The sequence below is a fragment of the Neodiprion lecontei genome, chromosome 6 (assembly GCF_021901455.1).
Source record: "Neodiprion lecontei isolate iyNeoLeco1 chromosome 6, iyNeoLeco1.1, whole genome shotgun sequence".
Classification (NCBI taxonomy): domain Eukaryota; kingdom Metazoa; phylum Arthropoda; class Insecta; order Hymenoptera; family Diprionidae; genus Neodiprion; species Neodiprion lecontei.
The window spans coordinates 10,824,219-10,845,014 of record NC_060265.1 but is presented as its reverse complement, the minus strand read 5'-3'; the positions used below and the strand labels follow the sequence as shown (position 1 = coordinate 10,845,014).

The window sequence follows — 20,796 nt, the reverse complement described above, 5'->3', positions numbered from 1 at the left end:
CGGACGTGTTACAGTTTGCGCAGTTGCTACTCTCCGCGAACTCGGGTTAACCACGGTTGAAATCTGATCCACAACCGTCGGAGGGATATTTCAAAATTCGCACTTAAAATATACGTTGGATGTTTGAAAGCGCGTTTAAACTACTTTCAACTCCTCTCCGGTTGAAGGCTTCGAAAACAGAGCCGAATTATATTTGTTTATTGTATAAGATTTCTGAAATATCTCTCCGCGAGAGTATGAAATACATGAAACTTTTTTTTAAAAGCTTTGAAACGTACGAAATCTCTCACAATCATGGCGGAGTTTCCTTTTTCAACGAAAAGATGTAGAAGAATTTGATGAAATAACGGTTAATCGAATGAAATCCTTAAAGATCGTTTCGCGTCCTTAAATCGTAGCGAAATCTTTGAAATCCTGAAACTCTGGCGTTTACATAATCTGAAATTAGTTCTTGTCTTTTCATAACTTTGTGCCCTGTGAATGAAACTAATTTCCTACGAACCGCGAAGTTGGACGAAGGCGATTGCTCGGCCTTACGCAAGGACGTGTAGGAGCACCTTAAAGCATAGGAGAGCGGGAAGTTAGCGCGCAATAAGTTACGCGGAGTACCCCTTGTACTTCGTGTCATTTTTGTTTACGGTCGAGCATGGCGGGCAAAACGTACCGCCCCAGATTCTCTCGGGTGCTTTTGGGGGAAATTGAAAAATGAAAAACTCCACGGGTCGTTGAAACTGGAAACTTGGCTTTTTCCGTACCTCTGTAACATTTTATACCCGGCTTTTGGGAGTACTGTTACCGGTTTCCTCTGTTTTATCTTCGCTCCTCTTTTCCTACACATACATCGTTCGTTTGACAATAACTCGATCAGTCTCGAGTTCTTGCATGAAAACCGATCGCGTTTCTTTGGTAAACGTATAATTTTCGCTTGTTAATTCGTTGAACGTGCAGTGTGGAGTAAAACGGCGTCACTGTACTCGTTGTAAACGTTAAACTCGATTTTTGGCGGAATTTTAGCCCGGCTCCGATACGCGAAATTACGAGATACGCAATTACGCAAAACTAGAGAGAATTTTCATATGTATAAAATATAAATTTTATCGTTCGGATCAGCGGTTGATATTCGATAATGGTTTCAACCGCACACAGATCTGCAGCTGTATCGGTCAGAATAATATAATGTTTGTGAAAATGCGTGTAAAACACATATGTCCAATACTTGTACACGGTCGTTATAGAAACGAATCTATTCCTGATATCGCAGCAAGCTGATTTGAAATCTGAATCGAGCCGGTACGCGCAGATTTTGAATCACGGTTATTTGCAGAAAAAACACCAGAGTTCGCGCACTCGATCTATGCGTAATTTCGGTAATGCGATAAACGTGTACCTGCTTCGTGACGCCGTGTTGAATTCATTACATCGACGTCGTTTGGCACGTGATAAAATTTATCAAGATAGAGCAGAAGCGATACTTTGCTTTCTAGAAAATTTGCTTTCCATGTAGTAGAACAGAAATCATTAACTCGCGGAATATATTACAGGCATTAATTCGTGATCGCAAAAGCGTAAGAAATATCGGAGGTTCGTAATATTCGTATACAATAACTCTCGTTTCAATCCGAACAATTAATGTGTCACGATTATTTCAAGCCGTAATGTGAACATATTTTATTTCACAACTGCATGATTACATTCTCGGAGTATAAAACTAATACAGCGTTTAATAATTTCATTGTCATGTACAGAGCAATTTTCAGCAGTGAAATAAGTTTCTTGGGTGCTGAAACTGCAACGTAACATCCCGTTCTCGTTTTTCTGCACTCGTAATTTGCAATAAGTATTTCCTTTCGCCGACGAGCAGGGAAAAGTTTCCGCACGCCTTTTAGGATCAGGTAAAAACAGGTGGATCGGTTCCATTGTAACCGTGCGTATTTCCGCGCGACATTCGTCCCTCGAATTGGATTATACGTAGACGAAATATCGCGGTTCGTGCAGTTCCGTGTTAATTATTGCGCCGAAAAGCCGGATCTTTATCACTGCAAGAATTCAATAAACGTAAACGGTAAGCTCGGCGCGTATCTGCTACTGCAGGCCAAATTAAAACGCGAATACGAGCTTTTCGTGGGGTGAAAATTTAGCGTTAGTGTAAGTTAAACGAGGTGTTTAAAGTGATGGGAAATACACAGAGATGAAGATAACTGACTGATTCAATTACAGTATCGCCCAGGTACAATTACAGTCCCCCAAGATATTCAATCAGGGAAACTCTCCGACGCAGCTGTGGAAATGTGGAATAATACCAGCTACCTAACTTTGTTCAAAGTTCAGGGGCGTCAAATTTTTACGTCATGTTAGATAGCAGCTGCAGTTTATCACGGAGTTAGCTTAAAAGCCGTGTGCATGTATCGTACAAGATTCGTGATGGGAAAATGTTTTACGGGCGTCTTTATGGGATGGTGGGATATGGTGTGTCGCACGTGCTTCCTCGCAGTGGATGCAGAGGTTTTAGCAAGAGTTTAACACCGAAGTGTGCAAGATGCAGGCTTCGAGTATCCGGCCATACCGCAAATTTAAAAATCTCCGGTCGGCCACGGCCCTGCACCTGTGATGCAGTTCGAATTTCGGGCACTTCCGGTCCCGCTAATGTGTTTCACCGCAATATTTCACGTCGCCTTATTTATTAGCCCGGTAAAAGCCAGCCTGGGTCCCGCGGGAAATTGACGTACCGTAAGTACATTCCAGGGTGAATATACCGAGATGAGAGTGGAGAGTGAAGAACCAAGAGCCGAGAACATGACTCTGTTGTAGAAACAGGTAGAATTTACGGCTGGGAAATTGTTTCTACGCGATTATACCGCAGTTCTTCCTTATTAATTATTGCAAGCAGGTGATTTCCAAGGGCAAAAACGTCGCTACGATAAAAGATTGATCCCCTCTGCAGCCTTGAGGCGCATAATTTTTCAACCTGCACTAGAATTTATTACAAGTTTATTTTTACCATACTTGTGGCCTAGAAGTCGATAGAAAATTTCAGCAATTTCTCACCCGAAAACTTGATAATGTCGGGAGGTTGTTTTTTTTTTTTATACATCTACAAAAAAATTTCCATCCCAATAGTTTCTTCTTGGTTATAAGCGTTGTTCTAAATTTGACTAGACTTGTTTTTACGCCGGGATTCGAAGCAGTAAATTTGGAACGAGACATCATCTAACGATAAATGAAATGAGTATTGATCACGACACGAAGCTGAATGTGAGAAATGAAATCGTAGGCGTTATTCGTGATGTAGAAATTGCCACCGTAGCAACTTTGGCAAGAATAATAAGTTTTGCGGTGTTTTAGATATTCCGCGGTTCTGCCTGATGTAAACTTGAAATGAAATCATGCCCAACGTAGTTAACTTGTTGATCAACGAAACTGCAATTGATCAGTAAAATTAGAAACAGGTCTTACGCATCTGTTGCGTATTTTATTTCAGACGGTTATTGTTTTTAAACGCGGGTTAATTCGCCAGGCGTACAACTCGTGAATAAATTGATTTGAATGGAGAGTTTACGTGCGTACCGGCTCATCCGATGTGAATATATGTGCTAATTAGAGAGAAAGATTTATTTTAACCGGGGTTGACAGTGCAGGGAAATTCCGTATACATACATGATTTATAACACGGTCCCGAGTAACTTCATCCGGAAATCTCGTCTTTATTTATAGAATGAAGCCAATCGATACTTCCTAACCCAATTTTATCAATACGATTCCAATTTTCCGCGGGTTATTCTCAATTATGATCGCGGATAGTAGGTACAACGTGTCGAGTTCCGCGAATACTTCTAGATTTGAAATACTTTTTTTCATCCCGTCTCTGCAATAACAATCATTTATCAAACCGTCCACGGTCGAAATGGGAAATTGTAATTCATTATTTTTTTTTTTTTTTCTATATCACTTTGTTTCGCTTTCTATTCTTCTTCTTCTTCTTCTTCTCCTTCTTCTTCTTCTTCTTCTTCTTCATCATCTTGTTCTTTTTCTTTTTGTATCGAAGAGTTGTGACATGGGTCTACCACAGGCTCGAAAAAAGTAGTACAATTTTTTCCTTCTTCTTCCTTCGTCTTCTGAAAGAAAATAAAAGAGAGGATCTTTTCCGACGTCCGTAACCAGTGGGCACATCATACATACACATAATGCCCCCGTAAAAAGTATATCCTGATGCATCTGTATCGTTACACGAATGTTATACGAACCCTAGAAACATACGACCCACATTGCCAGCCACGTACACTGAGTTTCTTTATCTGTGGAACGATTCGTGCGTCTTATTCACACAACCGAAGTTACAGCTCATGTTCAGGTTGAACATCGTATCCTGCCACTGTTTCGATTACGTAGAATATCATTTGTTTTTACAAGTTTTGGGATGGCCGTGACTCAACCGAATCGTAAAAGCTTCAACTCCGGTTGTTCGAAAAAGTGCGCGCATCGTTGCGTAGATGAAGAAGCTCACTGTATACGTATAAACGTCGTTGAATATGGATATGTAATTAGTTGGAAAAAGAGACAAAACGACACAGATATTAACCAGCAAGTCCTTTGAAATTGAAATGGCGCTAAGTTAGCGACGGAAAGGTGAAACAGCGTGAAACGCGTTTCCTGCTTCCCAGTTTGGTGAGAAATTTTCATCCCTTTATACAACTTACACCTTACCATATGTATATAACGTATGTACTTTCCCTGAATTCGCCAAACCTCTCCTCGCTCCTATTGCACGCAGGCGCGCCCCCTCCCCCAAAAAAGTCTCGAATGTGTGTAATTACTTTTCTTCGACTTTCAGACAAATCAGCAATATTGCGACAGATATTATTTTACTATTCTAACAGCACCTAACAACATTGCACACCAATAAAGTACCGGCCATTACGGAAATTAATTCTGCGACAGATAATTTTTCCTATCACTTTCTGGGCGGCACGCTATGGGCTGAAATTCTTCAATTGTAATTCATTGCCAACGTAACTGGTTAGGGAGGAAAATTAACAGTCGCAGAATCAATTCCTGTATGCGTACTATTAAAATACTACGGCCCTAAAAGTATCAGATCTTAACCTAGGTGTTTTTGAAGTAGAAAAATTATAAACACAAAATGAAACAATTTTTCTCTCAGTATTGACATAATTGATTTGATTCAAAATTTATCATGTTGTTGAGTTTTTGTAATAGGTTTTTGAGGAAGAAAAATTGCAAAAAAAAAAAAAAATTAAAGAATTTTGTTTTACATCATTGGTATAACCGATTTTATTGAAAATTTAATCTGTTATTGAGAGGGTCAAGAGATTTTATAGACACAATGGACAGATTTCTAGGTCATTGATCTTTATGCTCAAAAAGTTTCACAGTACCTAAGGAATAAAAATTTCATTGAATATAATTTTGTATCACAAATTTAATACACTCAAAATTTGTCCATTGTATCTATAGAAACTCTTGACTTTTTCAATAACATATTAAATTTTCAAGTAAATTGGTACAGTCAATCCCAAGGAAAACTTATTTTGTATTTTTTTAAATTATTATTATTATTATTATTATTATTATTATTTTGTTTTCCTTGTTCCATATACAATTGAGATTGAAGTCTGATACTTTCAGAATGTTAGTATTTTATTAGTACCTACTCATGCAATATTCTACTATAAAATATCATTGAGATATTCGCGAGAAGCATTTTTACTCTGCTTTTCTCCTATGGCCTTTTTAAAACTATCTCAACAATATAAAATAATAATGAATTAATTGAGTATAAAAAAAATTGCTTGCAATATACTGCTTCATGAAACCGAACCTTCAAAATTGATTGTCTAAAATTGTTCATTGTTGAGTTTACATTACTTTTAAATACATACATGACATCAATGAAAACCTTGAAGTTTCACTGGCTGTTCAGGGATTACGAAATCGCAATAATTTACTGTATACGAGCGATTTTTATTAATCTCACAAAAGTTACTTAAACAGTACTTTTGCCTGTTATATGAATTTTTGACTGAAAAATCAGATCGGAGCGATTTGGTAGATTTTTTTTGGCTCAAGGCTGTTAGTACCACGCACTGAGAAATAATTTTTGTCGGGGCAAACCTAGATTTGAAGTTTAAAAACAGAAGGTGTGAAAGTTTAAAATACAATCATGAAAGTACCATTCGTTTGATATTTATAAAAACTTGGTCATTTTACTTTTGCCCCTCCCCCCAATCGACTCGACTTCGCGACTACCTTCTCACTGCGGCAGCGGCGGTATATCATTGCCGCACAGCGGGCAGATGAAATAATAAATTTCATCTCAAGAGTCCTTTCCGCGACTCTCGACTTTCGCCGACGATGCGGCTAGCGTTCTGCGAGCGGTAGGTGACGTATGTACACCTTAGGTACCCACATCTACGTCTAAAAGTCTGACTGTTTGGAAATTTTTGTCCCCCGAAGACAACTGGCCGTTTGGCCAAGACTTCCGGTGTATCGTGTATACACCTTGTTATAACTGCCCACGTAACTGCATCGATTTGAAAACGTTGCTAATATTAAATTTTCCATCCGAATTGCAGCGTGCCCGATTCTTGTAACCGCCTGTCGAACGTTCGAGTACAGCTGCAGTGATCTACAAACGTCTGCTACGATTTATGATTTTATTCTCTCCTTATGTCATCTACTACATCCCGTTTTCATGTAGGAATAATCCATACGAGGTACAAGATGCACACAGTTCAACGCGAACTTCCTACTTGGAATATCGGATATCTGTCGCGTTGTGCTGCAGTTTCTCGGCTATTCCCGCGTTCGAGGAGGATGTATTATCTAGGTTTACGTTACAAATGTACGAGCGATTGATTATTTCGATTCCGACTTCTCAAGATATCGGTACGCATTCATATCTGCACGGAGAACGAAATCGAGATGATGGCAAGTTTGCGTTCCGAAAGAAAACGACTCGGTCGAACTGCCGTGATAATCCGACAGAACCTGGTTAACAAATCAATTCCGTTGGCAGTTTTGGCAGGAAATTTACTTTTCTCTTTTGTTATTATTCCTGACATCATTAGTAATTTCTCAAAATGAAAACGTCGTCTAGTCAGTCCGTAGAAGAATTGCACAAACAGCTTATATTTCTTTCCTATAATTATATGAATAATTTACATGCAAATACCGTTTCAACGAAATATGTCGTTCAGATGAGACCGAATGCTTTGAGCATTTAGCGCGATGCGAAACGCGCTTCGAATCACTGATTCTCCGCGCGTTTCCCTATCAGAGTTCATCGTTAATTTCGCAAAGTGTTTGCCTCTAGCTGCGCACTCTGGGAAGGTAAATTACCGAAATCCCTTGACGCGAAGGTCCGGGTTGGAGTCAAGGGACGAAGTCGGGGCCGAAAATGGGGCCGGATGTGCGGAAGCTGAAACCGACTCGGTCGTTCCCCGAACAACCAATCAGTCGAGCCGGCCATGAAAGATCCAATCGCGGGACGCAAAATCGTCTTATGGGATCTCGTCCGAGTATCGTTAGCGTTTCGATTCGTCTATTCGTTCTTTTTACTACTTATTTCTTTTTTTTCTTAACTTTATTTTGTTTCGTTTTATTCGGTGAGTGTTTTTTCCTTCGTTCCGTGTACGGCTTCGGTTCCGTTTCATGCTTTGAGATCAGTTTCAAAATAACACTTGATTTTTGGCATCTCGAGCTCGGCACTGAGAAAAAATTTAGAATCGTTTCACCTGTGACATCTCGTCGGATTGAACATAACCTTTGCGAATTCTCGTCCCTGCACTCGACTCTCGCGTATAATTTTCTTATCGAGTGACCTTCGATGAGACCAACTTCACACCCTGGAACGCGGGCATCTTTTAATCAACGAACCCTCGTGGACTCGCGTGAATTTTAAACCCGGATTGATATCGCGACGAGAAATTCAAGGGAAACGAAGATAAGAAGTGTTATTGAAACGTTAAAATGCGTGTTTTCTTCGTGCCTCTATTCCGAATTAACAAAGTATCATTGTGTCGCAAGTGAATTTCTTTGGGACAATGTTGGCAACACCGGTCATTCAAAAACACCGCCTTGGAAACGTTTCTTGCTTCTGTTTCCTGTTCTAGTTTCAATCATCCAATCGATCAACGCAAAGTATTACGCAATCTACATACTGTAAACCAACTAAATAGTCGCGGTTGCATTCTCACAGATTTCAAAGTAATTGATAATAATAATTTATTTTGTAGTGCGAACAACATCGTCCGAAGCACATAAAACCTGAGTAAAGAATAACAGTCTATAACAGCTGTATTGAATAACCCTGCAGTGGTATTCGGAAATTCGGAACTAGTTTCAGACCAAAAAGAGTCGCAACCCGCAGGTTCCACCTCGGCTGAATGTACGCGGTTAGGCGATGGCAGATGGATAGTAAAAGGTTTTTCGGTCGATTTTAACTTCTCGTTTTTCCACTGCAGATACTCTAGTGCTCGTGAAAACTTCTATACATACCTTTCGCCATGCGAGGCTCTTTACACGTATACCAAACGTGCCTGTGTACGTATGCATCGAAGGAGGGGAAAACAGTGTAGAAGAGAAATGAAAGATAGAAAAAACAAAACGAAGCAAAAAAAAAAAAAAAAACATAACAATAATAACAATGATAATAATAAAAATTTGAGGTAAACGGCCGAACGAACAAGCCAGCCATCCAAAGAACCAGGAACCGTGGAATCGGGCCGAGGCTTAAATAACGCCGGCAGCGGCGCGGCGGTAGAAAAAAATGAGAATATAGGTTGGCTGGCAGACACTGGATGCCCCTTTTCCACCCCCTCGCCCCTTGGATCTCTCTGTGTACGTGCGTGAGTGTCGTGCTTTTTTTTTCCTTTATCATCTGCTACCCTGAGAGAAGAACGCGCCCGAAAAACTTTGGCTAGGGGATAATTTTCAATCGGAACTACGTGGAACAAGGCTGAAAAAATCTTTCATCCTGCAGAGTAGTTGGTGGTGCTGGGTGGTTCGACTTGGTTTAGCATCGTGTCATTCGATCAGAGGGACAAGTCTTTCGTGTTTTGCAGTGGACTTTGTCACGAAAAACCTTGAGGAGATGAGAAAGTTGATAAAAAAAAAAATTTAAAACAAACGCCCAATTCCTCTTTAATCGATTGGAAAAATTTCAAGAACAAAATGAATATCGTATGTGTAAAACTTTGGCAACTGTGCATATTTTTAATACTACTGAAAGGTTTTTAAAGCTCGAAGCAAGTATTTTCGCAAAATGGATGACTGGATACTGTTGCGACGAAACATTGAAAAAATAAAAACATTCGACGAAACCCCGAATATCATCAAATAACAGTTGCATGTTATCGATATTATTTTTATTTGAGCAAATATTACTACATTAAATTCGATGCGTCGTTGTAGAAACACTTTCGCACATTTCATATTTTATCGCTGCTTTTCCGGCGAAGATACTCAAGTATGGTGAATTTCTCTGTTCGCGAAATTTTTTTGACATCTTCCGCAAGATGCGCAGCCATTCCTTATTGGGGTCGGGATACTTTAATATTGTAGAGAGCATATCGGACCCACTTCTCTTCTTGAAAATATGTTTCTCACGCTTGAAGCTTTTTCGTTTGGATGTAACTGAGAATATGAAAAAAATTTTAACTTTCGGAGACGCGACATTTGTGTGCGTGAGAAAATTTTGACGTATTACTGGAGAATGTGCATAACGATTTAAGAAACAAACAAAAAATCAAAATTGTGACCTTCGGTCCGGAGAAAAACAAGTTTTTTTCTGCCGTTAATCTGCAGAAGAGAAGGAGAATTAACCTTTTTTCATTTTCGCATTGCGATTTTCAACCCAAAAGTAACGATTTTCATACGTATAGTGTATTATGTTAGGTTTGAAATTCGAAACGTTAATGTAACGATGTAATTTTATGAAAAATTTTTATTTCGCTATGCTTGAGGATTGTGTGAAATTTGGTAAACCGTAACAAAGCGGACCGTATTTGTACCTTACAAACTTGCACCTTGTTCAAATTCATTACGAAGTTGTAAAACAGCGAGTTTTTATCTTAGCATTTCGTTGCTTTTTAACGTTCCAGCGCTATTCAATCTTCGGAATTCGACAAGAAATCAAGGCTCCCGTATTCTACGTGTCGTCTCGAACGCAGTTGAGAGAATTGGGCAGCAGCAGGAAACCTTCCGATGCCTTCCGGAAACGACGAGGAGAGTTTCTAACGAAGGTTAGTGCCTCGTGTCGATGGTACCAAACTATCTCGGCCTCGGGGTCGAGTGTCTCGGACATTTCCTAATTACGGTGTAACTTCATACTTTGACCATACGAGAACACCTGTGAACTGGTCTTCCGGCTATGTTTTCCTCGCAAACAACCGCGCTCAACCGGCAATGTAGTACGCCAGGGAGTATAATTAACGACCCTTCAAGTTATACGCGTATAACTGCTGCGTTCTGAGATCGAGAGGTTTCATCGGTTCGTCAGAAATTTGAGGAAGATGTTACGAACGATTTCGAAAGGATTTTAAACGAAACGAAAAGAAAATAGAAAACCGCTGGGAAGGATCGGAAAGTAATTTGCTGCAACTGTTGAGAAAATAAGCTGCGCCTCGGTACTTTTTTTTCGAGAACGTCGAGGTTTTTGAAAGAAAATTAAAAATTGGTTTCGCGTCGATAACAAAAATTATTTCAACCAGAGGTTTCGGATTACTGAAACTAGTTTCAATTTCTTATTTCTTTCACCGCATCCCTTTTTCCTACGCCATGATCATCGGAGAAGCAGGACTTTTCTTGGTGTACGATTACCCGCATCTTTCCTCCAAAATTGAAATATCCCTGCGAGAAGATCTCTTCTCCGACGGATCAGAGGATCGATAATCGATATTGATCTCCGGACCTATTTGGGATTTTACGGCAACTGAGCTACGCTGTTGGAAAATGTCAATTCGTTCGTTTCCACAGATATTCACTGTGAAAAATGGTATTGGTTCGTCTCGTTGTTAAATTTTTCAGATTTTCAATACTTTTGTGAAATTGACCTAGTTACTTAAACTCGACTGCTATTCTCCTGTAATTATTCGAGTGTCACATACGTATTATTTCTGGTAAATAATATACAACGGCTTTACAATGAGCGCTCGGGAATTGATGGAAAAATTACAGTCGCAGATTCAACCCTTGTCGATTAGTAATGAAACAGTGCGTTGTTAAGTTGAACCGATAAAATTATATCCCTGGTTGTACCCGGAATTGTAAAATCTAATTAAATTTACGTAAGATCGAAGTATAGGTGTTGCATTGCATTTCATATTCATGAGAGAATTCAGTAGATTTCACAGACGGAAATTGAATGTATCCAATTTTTCTTTACTCGATATTCCCGCAAAAAATTTAATCACGCAATATCGGTTAAACAGCGATTTTATTTTTGTATACACGAAAAAAGAGAGGAAGAAAATGTACTTAATCATTTTACTTCGGGGTCGAACTTATCTTAGGATAACGTAATATTCGATTTGCCGTGATATCATGTATAAATAAAAAAAAGTTAGTCGTGGCATTCGGAATGGAATAATATATTTTTCGACGTAAAATTTAAATGGAACGTATATTTATCTTACACTGCACGCATTCTACATATAGGTACAACGGCAAAAGGAAAGGAAAATAAATCCAATAATATGTATGGTATAAAACACAAGTTTTTTGCGGGGGTGAAAGGAAATAACAAGGGTAGGGCGTTACTATATGTATAAGTCTTATTCTTAACGTTGAAAGAAAAGTATAAAGCCAATAAATCGAGGCAAAGTTTTTCTTGCCTTTCAAATTGTTGAATATGCGTTATTATACGTATTTACATATACGTATCTATATATAATATATATACTGTATAAAAAAAATCGACCATTTTTTTTCTAATTTCAAGTCGTGGATATTGTTCGAAAGGACGAAAAAAAGATACTGTCCATGTTTCAGCTCTTAATATTAATATTTAGAGGTGCATGATCGCGATTTTCAATTTCCCATTTACGTAACGTGGGAAATTTTTTTTTTTTTAACTTTGGAATTTTATAACTGGTCAACGCAGTAGCGTACCGACAACACCTGACCGTATTTTTATAGGGTATCGAACGCTCTACAAAAAAAAGATCTGTTACCATTTTACGATAAATCTACTTTTTCAAAAGTTATTTGTTGTCAAAGGTCAACAAAGGACCTTAAGTAAATTTCGAAAGAGTAGATTTACCATAAATTGATAAGAGGCCTTTTTTGTACATAGTTCAATTCCCTACAAAAACACGTTCCGATCTTATCGGTACACTAATGCGTTGACGAGTTGTAAAATTCCAAAGTTCAAAAAAAAAAAGTTTTCCCTTGTTATTCAAGTGAGAAATGAAAAATCGAGACGAGGCGCCTCTGAATATTAATATTGAGAGCCAAAACTTGGACCGTATCATTTTTTCGTCATTTCGAAGAAGATTTTCGTCTTGAATATTGAGAAAAAAAAGTAGTCGTTTTTTTTTTCACATAGTCTAACGTATCATTACAATCTATGTATACAATACCGACATTTACACTTACGTAATATTGATACAACACGTATACGCTGCACGGGAGCTGCCGAACGAACATCTTGTTTCTCAGTTTTTGGAACGCGTTCCACCCATGTATAAATACATATACATATATGTGTATATGTATATATAATATATATTAGCAGGTATACGTGCGTGTATTCAGCCACAGTACAGAATCTCATTTAATTAATCTGAAATTGGGTTAACGGGCAGAGGAGGGGCGGGGCACGACGCTCAGGGGATATCGGAAAAATAATAAAAGTGTATTTTTTTGGGTGACTGTACCCTCGGGCAACGGTGGCGGCAGAGATACAGCTATAGCAGTCACGCACATGGGTCCGCGGGAGGCTGCGTCGTCCAAAGGGGGAAAACGGCTGCAGAGGTGGTCCGCCGAAACCTGGGCTGCCTCGTATATTTTGTTACGGATTTACCTCGAATGGTTTTTCTTTGGTGTCGCGGGGGAGGTGGGGGCCGAGAAAAATAAAATTATTTGATTTAGGAGCGCGATAGACGGCGATAAGTCGATGCCCGGATGTCTCGTGAGAGCTTTAAAGGTTCCGCCCTCGTTGACCAGCCAGGACGAATTTACCCCACCGAAGATCATCCCGAGGACTTGCGAAAATACTCCGACAAAATGCCTAACGACTGCAGATATCGGATAAAGGACGGCGCGGAAATTAATTTCCTTACTACGCGTTCGAACGATGAAAAATATATCTTATATAGGCAGGTATACGTAGGTATATACGTACAACCCTTGTATATATTTATCCGTACTTGCATATATGTACCTATGTATTGCCCTGCAGATGTTTTATACGATGAATTTTTGAACGGTACAAATGATACTTTGGTATATATTTACTTACTCTCTTGCTTTTTCGTATATATATATATACGTATATACGTATATTTGTATGTACGCATATATGTGTATGTAGGTATGCGCGTACATACCTACAGCCTGAAGAAATTCGGTTGAAAATTTTTTTTCCCCCTGTACGGAAAAGAGACGTATATGTGCCTTATACCACAGCCGTGTATCTGCATACTTATAAGACAAGAGAATCCCCAACGGCTGATGTGCAGATCAAAGTTCAGGAACGACGCACGGTTTGCGACCTGGTCGTAAACTTTCGGCTGAACTTTGGCTTGTTGGGAAATGAAAAATCGGTAAAATCAAAGGGATTCCAGTGAAAAACTTCTACGAATTCACAAGAAATATTGCGATGATATTTTTAGGAAATCACGGAACAAATATTTACTCCGGTGGTTCTTTTTTAATAATTTTCAGTATTAGGTATTTTTCGCAGCATAATTGGCTTTATTTTCAATCGAACTTTAACGCGATACTTGACTAATAATATTTCTTTGCTCAACTCTTGATTTTAACACCGTCTTTGAGGAAAAAGTCAGGAAATTCAAACCGCTTTTAAATTCGTTTTCAACTATCGTGCCATTGCCTCGTTACAGGGTATAGAGAAGTTTGCCAAAGTAGCCAATACATGCTTTCCATCTACCTGCACCAGGCTAACGAAAGCGGATTTGTAATTGTTAATTGGCTGCTGGTCTGGTGCCAATAACCGTTTCCTTGTTTTTTCCCCCCAGGTACTTCTTTTTTCCCACCTTCAAAAGTTTGCCGGTGGATGCGGGTGTAGGTACATGGAAACTTGATTCCGCATCTTTCACTGTGGGGTGTGTTTCCCTTTCAGTGGAAACGTAACGCGGCCTTTGTTATTTCGCTGGATGTATACGAACAATGTCAATATATATCCACTCTACATAGAAATTTACGTACCTATGTATCATTATCCCCGCATTCGAGTTACAGGTATACCTATGTGCATGTAATAATGTACATGGTATACTTTAGCCGAGAAAAGTGCTCTCCACCTCTCAAGATTAGTGGCTAATCTGACGAAAGGTATACGCGCTATATTCCCCAGGTACAACGTTCTTTCGTATTTCCGGTTCTTTCGCTGGAGCCAGCGTCTGTCCTCTTTTCTGAATCGCGAGTGCTTCGGTAATTATTTCCTCTCTGGTACATCCATGTCCGAGTACTTACATTATACCTATACGCGCAGGTGACGTACACACCAGGGGAGATAATTAAATTCTGAATTAGATACGGACTGCATTTTTTTTTTTTTTGCTCTTTTCATACGTGCAGATTATTATAACGGAGAGCAAAACTTTTTACATTCCGTTTTAATTAAACTTACTATTACGTCGTCATTATTACTAAATCCAGTGCCTCCGTGTACCGCGCGTCCAGAAATGCGAGACCTGCATAGTGAGGTATCTGCGAAACTTTTCGTTAGAAACGTATCACCCGTTTTATTAGACATCACGGGAGAATTGTTATCATTCCGTAGAGATCCTGATAACGTCATTCGTTTTCCAAAGCCAGCGGCGACGTTGCGGAAAAATGGTTGAGTTACAGAGCTCCGAGCATTACGAAGCCGGTGTAATCTGCCGTCAGTTTCGCGATACGAACGAAACCGTTTCGCTTACTGCGGATCGACGTTGAGATTTTAATAAATATAAATACTTCGCTCAGCAACTCACCCTCAATCGGATTTCGTTGTTAGCCGGATTCAGGCACGCGCTAGAGCAGCTTCAGCCTAATAAACTTTGATCCTGCAATAATCATATACACGATATTAAAAATATTTCGATACCGTGAATCGTACGCGTGTTTAAGCTTGTTTTAATTCCGTGCGAATTAACAAAGGGGAAATTTAGCGATAAGGATGTAGCGTGAAATTTTACGCAAAGTTTTATATAAGTATGCAAGGTAAGGCAGGAGACTTTCAACACGCGTCAAACTCGCCAGGGTTAATTTTAAAACACGCGTATAGAAATTTCACCCGCTGCGTAAATTTTGTGTATACCTGTACAAGCCTAGGTACGTGTAATATACAGCAATAGTCAATCTATTACAGACGAGCTTCGCGTGAGATTTCGTGCGCAGGACTGCACGTACGCTTAAATGTATAGATACGCACGGTGTCAGCGTATAAATTATACACGCACGTTGACATGCGTTGGTACTCGTGTGGATTCGTAAATTAGGAGGCCGCGTGTACGCGTGCATTAATGTACGCACACGCGTGTTTAATGGAGCTGAAAATATTACTTTAAAGGTAATTCGCGGCATAGTGGCGGAGGTTTCTAATTTAAATGTTTGACGCTGCGGATCTCCTTTTGTTTTCATCCCCGCAGGAACTGCGGCATAGCGGCTTGCCGTATTGAAATGTAATACATACATATACACACCGCTGTACGTGCGATAGTTGAGGGAATGAAATAAGAGCGATTCGCTTATCGCTCTTATTCGCCGTTGCTATTTAAACGATAGTCCTTACGTCACAAGCATTTCTTCTTCTTCGCTATTTCACTAATTCTCCGATTGATTTTCACCTGCGACGACTCGCGCCTGTAACAAATCGGTATACGGAACCTTTTCGCACCCCCTTGATGCAAATCGCCCCCCCCCCCCCCCCCCCCCCCCCCCTCCAATCATGCAAAATGTCGAATTATACGCCCGGCGTGAGAAAAGGTGGGCTCGATTTACGATTACGCATAATGCAACGGCCGTTCGACGTACCTTCGAATCATCCGACAAACCATTTTTCACCCCTTCTTTGCGACCGTTGTAAGTGAATCTTAAGGGTCTCGAACTGCAGTTTGATTTGACGCTGGTACTTTGAAACGATCACGAAGCGATTAGGATAAGGTTTCGAATGAGAAGGTGAAACGGAGTGTGAAATCGATGATTACAAATGGTTACTACAGTACTTGGTATATATGTATATATACATACTCACTTGGAATAGTCCATATGCTGTGCCAACGTGCTCATTTGTTTCTACTAAATCTGTCATAATCATTATTCCCTAATTGTCGTGTAATATCCTATACGAGTCTAGATTCGCAATAACGTCAATTGCGTGAAAATTAGCGAAGTAGTCATCGCCGATATTCATTATAATATACCGTATAATACGTATACATCAATGATTTCTAGACGTACAAAAATCAAACGACATTGCTACTCGATCTCCGGCTTTTTATCGTACCGCGATGACAATAATCGGTGAACTTTGATGATTTATTATCGCAAACGCTAATTTTATCACACGTAAACATCGTCGTACGATATTTACAATAATACGCGTAGATAGATCAAATCAATTTTCTCGCTGTGTCCGTCCCGCGAGAAAATAATTGCGATAACGATAATGGTGATAATAATGGTAATAATGATAACAATAATAATAAATCACTCAAATTTTCATTCTCTACGTATGTATTGTTATTCCGTCGATGTTTGATCGTCGGCGGTTAATTCGGAAGCTTAAGCGTATTCCGAGCTACGGTGTAGCACGTTTCCTCGAATATTGGCAGCCTTCCGTTTTCCGCGCGACCTCCTTCTTCGTCCGTCTTCATCTTCTCACCGGTGCACTGGTCGTCCTTCGTTTTCATTATTAACGTACAAAGAAATAAATAAATAAATAAAAATAAAGAAGACTAAAGAAAACAAAAGGGAAAAACTTGGAGCGAACTACGGAGTAGGTTAAGGGGAAAAAAACCTCACTATATCCCGATCCCGGATCACTTTACTCGGCACGACATGTGGCTGCGTCTTCTTCCACCTCGCTTATTTCCCTCTTTATCGTACACTCGTGAACGCGACAGGTAATCGCGTGCGCCGCGAAACGTCCGTCGTCACTCACTCGCCGTTGGAGATGCAATATCGCGTCGCGGCGTGGAATTTGACTCAACGTTTATACCGTATCCCTGCAAATACCGGGATCAACGGTTATTCGAAAAGCAAGGGTATCGCATCACCTCAAGGCTTTCGCAGGCTGCGCGAGGCTGACGGAGAGGCGCCTGCGGTCCAGGCAGCCCACTCGACACTGAGCCCGGGACTCGCGCGAGCCGTACCGAAAATTTGCGAAGATTCGCGATTCGATATTTGCGGCCGAGCGGCGGACCCGAACGGAACCCGCCGACTCTGACGACTGATGCGCGCTCTTCTCTCTCCTCCGCTGCCTGCCTACCCTGCCGAATTTTACTTCCTCCGAATCGCTGCCCCGGCATTCCAACAGTTATTATATCGACCTTCGGGGAGGGAAAACGCGGACTCGGAAACGGACGAGTCCAAGCCGTCTCGAATTGCCTCGAATTGCCTCGAACGCCCCCGATTGAGCCTTGAAATTAACGAACTTGAGGCCTGCAATTTCTTCCCAGGGCCGAAGTCGAAGGCTGCGAATCGAGCTCATTGCGGCCGGAGAGGGGAAACGATGCGAAATCCACATTGAGATCGACCCGGCATTCCGGAGGTGGAGAGCGAGGCGGAGTCCGCGTCCCGGCAGCGGAGCCAGATTTCGGGATGCAAGGATTTTTGGCCTGGCATGCAGGGTAAAAAGTGTTGACATTGGCGCGTGTGCGCGAACCGCTCGTGGGATCTTTGCGTGGGTCCGGAGGGTCGGTGGTTTTGCGGACCGTTGAGAATCGAGCAGTTTTGAATGACCGATGAGGGCCGAACGCGGCCGAGCGCGCGATCGATTTAAAATAAATCTGCGCCTGCGCAGCCCGGATGCCCGCAACCTGCACGGCAACTAGCGGACGGAACTTTGAATGAAAGTTCATTCATGACCCGCGACCCCTTCCCCTCACCCTTCCACTCGCCCCCGCAACCACTCGCCGCGACTCGTCGACGCTCTCCGTGTGTAACACCCTCCTCCGTTAACTTGTTGAACCTCGGGCCACGGCGACCAAGTTTCCCGGTTCAAGTTCCACCCTCGCCTCGCTGCGGAAGAGCTGTGGGAATCGGGTCACCGTGCGGTGTCCTGCATCCTCTTCACTCTGCGGAATCTGGATCGCGGGATGATACGCCGATCGATAGTCCTATTAGCGTTAATCACCTACCTGTACGCTATTTCGATCTCTAATTGACTCCTTGTTTCACCAAGAGTGCCGAGCCGTGCGTTGCCGCTTCGATGCAAACTAAATTAAACCTCGCACGGAATTACGTTCAAAGTGAAAAAAGATTCATTTCGAAACTGTGAAGAAATAATCGCTGTTTTTTTTTTTTTTTCATATTAAATAACCTCAGTCAAGTACTGACTTTCCTCGTGTTCGGGGAAAAGAAGCTTGTGAAGTATTTGACAAACGTAGTTGACACACTTACGACTTTTTTATGGCTCTACGATCGTTTCCAATACTTGCAGCCAGTTATTGAAAGTTATTTCATGTCGAGTAAAATGACGGAACTTTCATTTCACTTTGAGTGACAGCTTTAACCAAAACAAGTAACGGATTCCGATGCCTCTCAAGCTATCGCTGAATAACATACGTATAGGTATATAAATACGTCGTCACGAGTTTCCCCCTCTTCGTTGTACGGTTCGTACTGGTGACCACTGTTAGAGTGTTGTCACTCGTCTCAGATTTAGGCGAAACGTCCTCAGTGCCGGACAAGTATCGTTATACCAGCTCGTTAACCTTTCGCGGTCGCACTGGGTCGATTTCGTCTCAAGCGAAATTACACTTGGGGATTCCCGGCAAACCGAAAAGGAGCAGAGCACGGCTTCCGTCTTTAAAAAAACTTAGTACAGGTATGATCCTGCAGGCGTCGTCTGGCCGTCCTTTGCCGGTTAGTCCTTGAGCTACAGCGATGCGAACTTGTCGAGTCGCGTGAGTAAAAGATGACATTTACAAGTTTTCGGTGGTGCCTTAAAGTATGTCAATTAATATTTAACTATCTGAATCTTTTGTTTGCATAAAAACAATAGTATTTTTGCAGTAGAAACAATCGTTTCTTTATTTTTCATAAATACCCTCGATTTTTCTCTCCTTGAAATTGCGCATCTCCAAGCGATCCAATAATTACCCTTTTTTCAGTAGAAACGATCAAAACCCGGTTTTTCTTGAACATTAGAGTTTCGATGACGACAATCCATGCTAATTTGTTTTTTCGTGTAGCGCTATTTTTAATTGTTGAAATTCAAGCCAAAACACGTTTTCCTAGCGTTTCCGCTCAGATTCCGATGTATAGTATAAAATATAATAACTTTTGTACTCAAACAATCGCGGTGAGTTCACATTCTTTCGTCTTTTCTTTGATTTTTCAAACGAATTAACACGCGGAAAATTAAACGAGCACATTTTCGACCCAGCCCAGGGTTAATATATGTGTATACTATTTTTTATTCTAATTCACGCATTAAAAATCTTGGTGCAACTCTCATCTCGCTCAAAAAGGGTAAGTTAATCGTATCCTGTTTCCCCTGCTCACTTAGCATTGTTCTTAACGCTTATTTTCTTGTGTATTATCATAATTAACGTCTCATTCGATTCACCCTACACTCCGCTTCGCTTCTGTCCGACAGGACTGTCTTATCTCGATTCCTATACATCACGAGGCGTTTGTGTGCTGTGCAATTAATCAAGGTCCTTGTATCACCGATTAATCGTCCAGTCGCATGCAGTACAATTTAACGGATGCCACCGTATTTGAGCTGTACGCTGTATACCGCATATTCGCCGCGTGTTCGCAAAAACATTCAGTCGCAAATGCGAGTTTACGAGTCGTTTTTATATCATAATTGAAACACCCCAATGTTTTACGCGAATTAGAATTTAAGCGTACCAAATTGTCGAAGCCTGTAAGCCACTTTATTGCAGCGTTATTTTACCTAATTTTTTTACGTGCAATACGTGTCAATTGTCCTTACACCATTTTTTCTCTTTTTACTCATTTTTTTACTCATTACACGACTTATTGCCGTTATACTCATTTGACTTTGTGCAAGTTACTATTTTTGTATTAATGCGTCGTTATCTAATTTTCGTTTTTCTACACATTTCTGATTATACAAACGCCTCGCCATTTTACTGTTTGCGGTACGTTATACCATTTGTGCACATTTTTTTTTATATACTCTATAATGGCTCTCGCAATTGAACATTCCCTTACACGGACACGGAACGCCTCGAGCGGTTCCCGGCGATTGGAGTGATAAACTCGCTCAAATCACCCCAAGAGTTGGCTTCGGCCGGTTCATGTGAGCTGTGCTTCATTATTTGTCTTTCTTTCATAACGTAATTAATATAAATTGTATCGTGTCGTTAGAGATCTTATTCGTAAATCGTTTTGTTTGTTCGTTACCACGTTCCT

At 40.7% G+C, this 20,796-nt stretch overlaps 1 protein-coding gene across 2 annotated transcripts in view; it reads right to left on the bottom strand.

Annotated features, from left to right (window-relative positions):
• The window catches only part of LOC107225352 (ly6/PLAUR domain-containing protein 6B-like), a 30,455-nt gene extending 12,889 nt beyond the window's left edge, over positions 1-17,566 (bottom strand). Inside the window, exons 1-2 of one of the 2 annotated variants that reach the window (XM_046743103.1) lie at positions 17,204-17,562; positions 16,439-17,084 (exon numbers count right to left, since the gene is read on the bottom strand). The gene's annotated coding sequence lies outside the window, so the exon portion shown is untranslated. Of the gene's footprint in view, positions 1-16,434 lie in introns of both variants that reach the window. The other variant, XM_015665783.2, reaches the window with a different exon arrangement.
• Positions 17,567-20,796: the final 3,230 nt, after the last annotated feature.